This window comes from Sturnira hondurensis, unplaced genomic scaffold (genome assembly GCF_014824575.4).
Source record: "Sturnira hondurensis isolate 20B ecotype Veracruz unplaced genomic scaffold, ASM1482457v3 Scaffold0023357, whole genome shotgun sequence".
Classification (NCBI taxonomy): Eukaryota; Metazoa; Chordata; class Mammalia; order Chiroptera; family Phyllostomidae; genus Sturnira; species Sturnira hondurensis.
Genome location: NW_028095988.1, coordinates 5807339 through 5816399, shown reverse-complemented (window position 1 = coordinate 5816399; position 9061 = coordinate 5807339). Strand labels below are relative to the sequence as shown.

General features: G+C 36.3%; 1 pseudogene; it reads right to left on the bottom strand.

The window, feature by feature from the left end:
- Positions 1-2800: 2800 nt before the first annotated feature.
- On the bottom strand, positions 2801-3671 carry LOC118980937 (translin-associated protein X-like; annotated as a pseudogene).
- Positions 3672-9061: the final 5390 nt, after the last annotated feature.

Below are 9061 nucleotides of genomic sequence, written 5' to 3'. Positions count from 1 at the left end.
TCTGAGCTTCCTGGATTTCCTGGAAGTCTATTTCCTTTGCCAGACTGGGGAAGTTCTCCTTTATTATTTGTTCAAATAAGTTTTCCACTCGTGGCTGTTTCTTTCCCCCTTCTGGTACCCCTATAATCCGGATGTTGGAACGTTTAAAGATGTCCTGGAGGTTCCTAAGCCTCTCCTCATTTTTTTGAATTCTCATTTCTTCATTCCTTTCTGGTGGGATGTTTTGTTCTTCCTTCTGGTCCATTCCATTGATTTGAGTCCCAGTTTCCTTTCCATCACTATTGGTTTCCTGTGCATCTCCCTTCATTTCAATTAGTTTAGCCTTCATATGTTCCTCTAATTTGTGACTATGTTCCTCTAATTTGTGACTATAATCTACCAGTTCTGTGAGCATCCTGATAAACAGTGTCTTGAACTGTGCTTCTGAGAGGCTGGCAATCTCTCGGTTGCTTAGAGTTATCGGCTCTGGGACTTTGAGTTCTTGCGCCATCTTTTGGGCTGTTCGTGCCTGTTCCATAGCAGGATCGGAGCCCTAAAGTGTTCACTAGAGCAGGGCAACTAAGTTGCTGGGTTGTGACGTTGTATGTGGGGGCGGGGTCAAAGAGGAGCAATGGCGTCCCATCTGCCGCCTCCCGCCACGGCCCCCACAGGTGGCTGGTGCCGCAGCTGCCACCATCACCTGGACCCATGTGTTTTGTCCCACTATACGCGAGTGTGCCACTGCTGTTAGCCCTCTACTGGGTTTGCCCCCTGGGGCCTGCGTGGTCCGTCTCACTGTGTGCAAATGTGCCACCGTGGTCAGTCTGCCCCACACCCTGACTGGGTCCAGGCTATTTGCGCCCCTAGGTCGGGGGATCTTTTCTGCCCGACCCTGCTCTGCTGCTGGCTCCGCCCTTCTTACCATCCCGGTTGAACGGTTAGTTGTTGTCGGACTTCCGTATAATTCAATTTTCTTTTCTTTGGCTGTGTCTTTGTTCTCCAGACCTTTGTTGTATTCAGGCTTGGTTGTGGGAGAAGGCACAATGTTTCCACCTATGCCTCCATCTTGGTGGAAGTCCTCTCTTCAATATTTCTTTTAATGCTTTAATATTTTATCAAAAGATTTAAATTTTAAGCCCCTGTAAGATATTCTTCAATACATTATTATTTTACTTGTTTGTTTTTGAAGGAATATTTCATAAAGTAGACAACATATACTTTTCCAGTATATATTATTATATTACAGAAGCTAACATCCTGTGTATTGAGTGGAAATGTCCTGCTTTATGTGTATACGCTGAGTACAATTTAAAAAATACTGTAATTATAATTTCAGATTTTGGAATTTGAATAGGTGGTGCCAGTGTTTTATTTTACTTTGAACATAAATTTATTCAAGTGGCAAACAAAAACATGTAATGAGACTACATTTCAGTGATATGTCATTGAATAGGAAAGCCAAAAAAGCTTACTACCACCAAAACAAACAAACAAGCCTAGTATTTTAGGTATGCCTGTGTTTTATTTTCCTCCAGGTAATTTTTTTGGGAAAATTATACTTTCAGAAAATCAGCCCTTTGAAGACAGAAAACTGTACTTGAAGAACAATTAAAGTAAATAAATTAGAAAAAAAGAAAGCAAAGAATCAGCCCTTACAAACAGAGCAGCTACTATTTCCAAAAATAAAATCCAATATCTAGATTCTCAAAACTCATAAAACCAAATGGAAATTTCTGCTCAAGTCAGTGTCACTTCACAGGGAATAATCTTATAACTGATTTCAGCAGGCAAATCCCAATTCTAAATATAACTAGAGACTACCACTGTTATTCTCAACTTGTGTTGACAATTGCCTTATTGCTAAACTGTACAAGATAAATTTTCTTTGGCAACTTTTTACACTATCAATGAACACAACTAGACAATTATAAAGGTTTGGACTAACTTAATATTTCAAAAATTTCAAAACTTCATTATAATTACTTAAATGTAATTTTTTATAGAAGCTAGAATAAGTAAGTCTGTAAACATGCCTAATATTACTATAACAGACAACAAAAAGTTGCTAAATAATCATTACTAAAAGCTTCTCAGTTGTATGTACAAGTATATAATTCAATTCATACACCAGTGGAAATATTATAATATTAACTCCAATTCTCTACCAGACTTCCTGTGGTAAAAGGCAAGTTAAATGTAGAAACTAACATCTGGGCATCTGGCAAATGTTTCTGGAAGGTTGTTTCCTATGGATTCAAAATGGCCTAAATTAACCAGATTATAATATGAATTCCTACCACAATGCCATATAAAATTAAAGTATATTGATAACTTAGTAATTTTTAATTTTGTTCTATGGAATAAGCCGATTTTGGAGGCTTGGCACAGTATTATCAAGGAATTTAAACAAAAAGCTCAAGTCCAGCTGTATAACTAAGAAATCTTTTCTGTGTATAACAAAATCACCAACTTAAATTATAAATGGCTTCCACTAGTTATTATCACTGAAAAATTTGCACAAAGTAAATTAAAACAGATATGGCAGAAAGTGCTCTGAAGCTACATTCACATTACAAAGATAACTGATGAAATTTAGCCAGCAAAAATTCATATAGGCATATATGCAGTTGTTTGCAATCTTTCATGAGTAAGATATAGAAAATGATTCACTTCAATAATTTTATGTACAGTTTGTATATAATTTAAAACAAGTAAAACTCAAAATTTTCTATGTAAAACCATTATAAACCCAAATAAAATATGAAATAGCAGTCTTACAATCTGGTTTCTCTTAGGAGAATAATAACTGAGTGAAGTTATTCTAAGAAATGCCCTCTTCCTGATCACTCATTTTTGTTTTAACTGAAAGGATATTCCCCAGCATATGTTTTGGAATTTCTGAATCTTTGACTTTCAAGGCAGAACAAACATTCTCCACTTTGGCTGGACTGTTTTTCAAGGTATACAGCTTCTTAGAAACCTCATAGAGTTCAGTATTGCCAGTGAATGAAACCCCATCATGAATCTGAGTAAAACCTGGCTCACTCTAACAGGGGTGTCAGTGTTCCCATTCCCCACGCTGTTGGTGCACATCTGCACCAACGCTTTAGATAAATCCACCACTCCCAGAAAGTAATCAACAGGCATGATTTTTCAGTCTCCAGGAACCAAACTGCTTTTCCTGAACATCAGATGAGGGAGTCTTATTTTCTTTCCCATTGTCTTCTGTTGTAAATACCAATTGTTTATTAATTTCATCCATGCAGATAAAGTGATCCTATTTTGATAAAGTGGCGAGGAGAGAGGGCCTCCACATACTCCTGTAGCTCTGCAGTGATGGCCCTGTGGAACCCATGCATGTCTTCTCCTAGAGCTCCTGGGCCATTTGCAATATCTTTTGTTGGATACCATCCAGCTCCATTTCTGATTCAGTCAGTATTTCGTGCACATCAGCAGCATTTGTAATCCTATGACGCAGAGAAACTGTCCTTTTACTTTCTACAGTTATATCCCAATCAAGTTTTACAACTCTCGTATTTGTCACGTCTCGAATCAAGTTTCTGCTGAAATGATTTGAAGGCCAACGTCAAAGGTGCAGATGAATTAACATCCTTCCTTTATCTTCTCTGGTTATGTGGGAAATTGTCATGTTTCCTTTTTCTGAACCCTCCTGGTCCATCTTTATTGCTCATGTCGACATGGCCTTTGGGCCTCTGAGCTTGAGGAATGCGTAAGGTGGAGGCTGGAGAGCCTGCCCAGGAGGGCTTTCCATCCTGGCAATGTGGATGCGTCGGTGGTAAGCCAGCACCCACTCAAGCCAAGAAATAATTCTTGATACAAGTCTTCTACAAAAATTAATCTTGGGTGAGGTGATTAAGAAGTACAAGTTGGTGATTACAAAATAGTCATGGGGATGTAAAGCACAGTGGGAATATAGTCTGCAAGATTGTGATAACTATGTATGGTGTCAGGTGGGTACTTAAAATACCAGGGAGATAACTTTTTTAAATTATTGGTTCATTTTTAATTTTTTCCTGGATGTTTCAGGGAGATAACTTTGGGAAGTATATGATTATCTAACTATTATGCTATCCACCTGAAACTAATCCAAAATAATAATGAATGTAAGGAGTAATTAAAAATAAAATTTAAAAAATTTACCTTGGGAAATCACCTTCTACTGACCTTAATTTGGAGATGCAAGGCTGAAGGCCAGAAAGATAACATGAGAGATTAAAGATCTAAGTTAGAGGGGGGATGCTGGGAAAAAATGATAAAGATTCCACAGGTATTTTAAGGGGTAGAATGAATAGACTTTGGAGATTAATTAGCAAGATATTCACATGGCAGAACTTAGCAGGCAGAGAGAAATGCAGGACTATAAGTGAAATTTGGGAGTAATTCACATAGAAATAAATACATGATATTGCCAGGCTTGATGAAGCTGCAGAGAGAATCTGTGTAAGGGGAGAAGAGAAGGGAATTCTATCTTCAACTTTGGAAGACTGCCTACTTGGAGGGATCAAACAAAGGGGAAATGTAAAACTGCAAAAATGCATAGAGTAAAATGTGCATATAATGAAGAATTGGGGCAATGGGAATTAATGTTAAGGATGAGTTCCAAGTTTTCAATTTGATTAATATGGGATGGGAGAAAGACTAAAAAGATATCATGGGTTTAGGAAGGTGGGCATTAGTATTGTTAGAGTTAAAATCTAGCTGGCAAAACTTCAAGGAGTAAAACAGAGGTAATGAATACCAACTATTTTTTCCGAGTAAATAAAAATTCCTGAGGAAAGCACTGGGTTGAAAAATAAGTTTTTATTTTTGTCTCTTTTTTTATTTTGGTGGTAAGATTTTACTAAGTCTATATGCTAAGAAGAAGGAAGCCTTTGAAGAGGGAGACATTGGAGTTATAGATGATGTAAAATAGATGTAAAACACAATGTCATTAAAATTCTGATTGAGAATTGATGAGTTCCATGTTTAGTGAATGCAATTTGTATATGGAAATTAAAAATAAATATTGGATTGGATACCTGTTATATACAAGGAAACAAAAAAGTAGCTCTGAAGACCAATTTTGTTTACTTAAAAAGTCCACTAAGCCTCTTCTAATTTCTGGATGTTTAAATGGCCAATAAATATAAACTATTCACCCATAATATGAAAAAAAAGAGATTTTAAAAGCTCCACAGCAGGAGAAAGATAGTAGATCTCATGGAAGATATCACAAACTTCCATCTACTTAAACAGCTATAATAATTTGAGCATTTATGTGTAAGTACTCTGCTATATGATGTAAAAGACATTATTATAAACCAAGACCCATATTCAAAATCTTATAATTAACACAGTGAGACAATTAAGGCCATTATATATCACTATAAATCTGGCACTTAGCAAAATGCCAGCCTCTATTTTTTGGAACATAGCTTGGAATCAACAGGTGGCCAAAAAAAATTATATAAGAAAAAATATCTGCTACAAAGCCGGAGTACTTTATTTCATAAAAAGAATCTTGGATCTTGTTAATTTTATTATGTATTATTATATTGCCAAGAAGTCTGTATAATTGGACTTCTTCATTAGTATAAGTGCATAAAATTTAGAATTCTAGAATTTAGATAAATTGTAGCCCAGGCTATCCTCCTAGAGAGTATTTCTTTCTAATTCTGGCAGACCCTTAGGGCAGGGGCAGATTGCTCTGATCCAATTTAGTCACTGACCCCCTCAAACCCAGGAGACTACTTCTTAGTCTAAGACTAAAGGAAGAACCTCAAACTCCAGTTAGCATTTAGCTCATTTGTGGCCTGATATCAGTTTTGTGAGAACCAGTTTATTTCTCACATGTCCTTAGTTCTTGAGTATAAACCTTCAAAATTACATTTGGAAGACTAGATAAGCATTCTTTCTCTTTGGCAGACTTCAAACTCCAGTACTTAAGGATTTAAATAAATCATCCTGTAACACCAAAAAAAGCCCCAAATTAGTTATAAGGAGAATGTTTGTTCTCTGAAAACAGGTTAATGAGTTGTTATAAGAAAGTTCGTATCTGAAAGCATGTGATTAAGAAAATTATGTGATTGGGATAGGTATTGGAGTCATACTTATATAAGAAAAAAGGAAAATATTGTGAGAATAATCAACAAGAGTTCTGAAGGGGAGAAGCCTCTTATATGAAGTATACAGTATAGTAGAACTTAGACAAGTAAGAAATATATGAAATTTATACTTGTTTAAATCCTTTTATTTATGAAAAAGAAAAGAATCATTTTAATGTTTCAAAACATTATGTCTATAAATGTTTGAGATATAAATTACTATACAGTAGTTGAAATCTTAAGCTCTGTCTTTTTCAGTGATCAATCAAATTTGGCACATTCTCTAATTTTCATTTCTGCTCTGACCTGAATATAAGACTGGCATACTGAAGTTAATTGCACTCAGCTTGTTTTCTGACTTTTGATTCATTATTTGAGTTGAATAAATCAAAATGTTAGAAGTGGGCAGGGAGTTCTGAGAAATAAAACTTTGAAAGCATGCTGAAATGGAGAGGCAGAGTGGACTGAGGTCCAATTTTACTCTATTTATTTTCATATATTTGGAAAAGCCTAAAAAATTTAGTATCTATTTTTCTTGAATCTATTTTCTTCACTGTTCATCATAGTGAGGCTAACAGTGTGTCAGACTGATGTCTGACCAGAGGCAGATATACAGATCCTGATGGAGAATGTGCCCCACTAACATATAAATGTGCGTCTGTTACTAAAGAATATTAGTGAGACTTCCAAAACACAGACCAGTTTCTAGATGTTTTCTTGTATTATAAAAAAGCAAAGTAACCTATTTATGATTATGCAATTAATAAGTTAGTAACTGAATTTTCAGTATAACTGCAAAACGGCTGAGGGACAACCGCATAAGGCGATTTGTACATGTAACTGGTTGCTGTAGGCAGACAACTTATTAATCAGTTAACCTTCACATCCAATGGGATTGTGTTATTGGACTGGAATCAAATGCTGTTTAACAATTAGAATAATGACTAAAAGCAGTTTCTGATGAAGAAATCTGTAACACATGGGATATTATTCCTAAATTTATCCAGAACTACTTAAGACAGTTTGCTAGGACCTGGTGGAATGAATTGAAGTATTGCCTTAATGATGCATGTAAAATGAGATGGGAACCTAAAAGAAATGCAACATCCATGCATTATAAGTCATTTTTCTCTAGGTTAATCCTCAAGTATTTTTAAAGGCAAATGATTGTGTGTGTGTATGTCTTAGCTTATTCAGGTGCGGAGCATTTGGACAAGAATAAATGTTTATGTAAAACCAAGATTTCCATTAATAGATAAGAGACCGCAGATGCACAAATTTGAAGTAGCTTTTCAGAAATTCGTTCTAATAATTGATGTGAATATTGCATTGCTATTGCTATTCTTATGTTTAATACTGGTGATACAAATTTATCCAAGTTCTAATATCTTCCTGCACTTGTTATGCTTCACCCCATAGAACAGAATTAACTTTTTTTAAAATGCTTATCTTTAGATTTGTCATGCCTATCACATGAAGCATTGTGCATATGAGAGTCTTGGTATCCATTCTCTTCAAAACCTCCTGTTTTATCCCACTGGCAATGGATAACACAATATGGAACCTGTGCAAACAAAAACTCTAGAAACCAAATTCTCCCCAATGTTAACAATGCTTCCCCTAGGGCATAGTGAGAAGGGTCTCAATTCACCTTCTCTCCATGTTCTAGCTAGACACAGGAAGCCGTTAAGCCACCAGCAATGGAGTTTCCTAAAAGCCACTTCACTTTAGTTGTAACAAAGCTCCTTCCAGCAAGCAAACCAGAAACTCTAGTCTGATTATAGAATTTCCTAAACATGGGGGGCCCCACTTTTACACAGTACTAAATTGCGTAATGGCACCAAAGGCTCCTTAACAAACTAACAACATTATAAAGAAAAAATCAGCTAAAAATCTTAGAGTTTCTGATTGAAGCGAAAGTTGAATTGCTGTTTCAATTTTTCCCTCAAGAAATCATGCAATTAATCTGAATGGATATTTTTTGGGAAAAAAAAACCTCTGTTACTCAAGTAATTGCTAGGGAAGATGACTAGAGAATTTTAAAATTTTTCTAAAGTTGATGCATTTAAAAATTTTTACTTTCGAGGCCACTCAGGACTGGATATTCTTTTTTAAAAAATATTTTATTGTTGTTCAAGTATAATTGTCTGCATTTACCCCCCACCACTTCCCCACCCCACCCAGCCATCCCCTCCTCCCTCCCCTGATTCCACTCCTTTTTGGTTTTGTCCATGTGTCCTTTATAGGTTCCTGAAAACCCTCACCCTTCCACCCGCCCCCCCATTATTTCCTTCCACCTCCCCTTTAATTACTGTCAAATTGTTCTTAATTTCAATGTCTCTGGTTATATTTTCCTTGCTTGTTTATTTTGTTGATTAGGTTCCAGTTAAAGGTGAGATCATATAGTATTTGTTCCTCGCTGCCAGTCTTATTTCACTTAGCATAATGCTCTTCACTTCCATCCATGCTGTTACAAAGGGTAGGAACTCCTTCTTTCTTCCCACTATGTAGTATTCCATTGTGTAAATATACCACAGGTTTTTTTATCCATTCATTTACTGATGGGCACTTAGGTTGCTTCTGGCACTTGGCTCTTATAAATTGTGTCGCTATGAACATTGGGGTGCATAGGTTCTTTTGGACTGGTGTTTCAGGGCTCTTAGGGTACAATCCCAGCAGTGGAATTGCCAGGTCAAAAGGCAGTTCCATTTTTCATTTTCTGAGGCAATTCCATACTGTTTTCCACAGTGGGTGCACCAGTCTGCATTCCCACTCACAGTGCACCAAGGTTCCCTTCTCTCCGCATCCTCTCCAACACATGTTGTTTGTTGCTTTGTTTATGATTCCAACACTCACGTGTGTGAAGTGGTATTTCACAGTTTTAATTTACAGCTCTCTGATAGCTAGTGATGCTAAGCATCTTTTCATATGTCTCTGGGCCCTCTGTTTATCCCTGTAGAAGGACAAGGACAAACAAA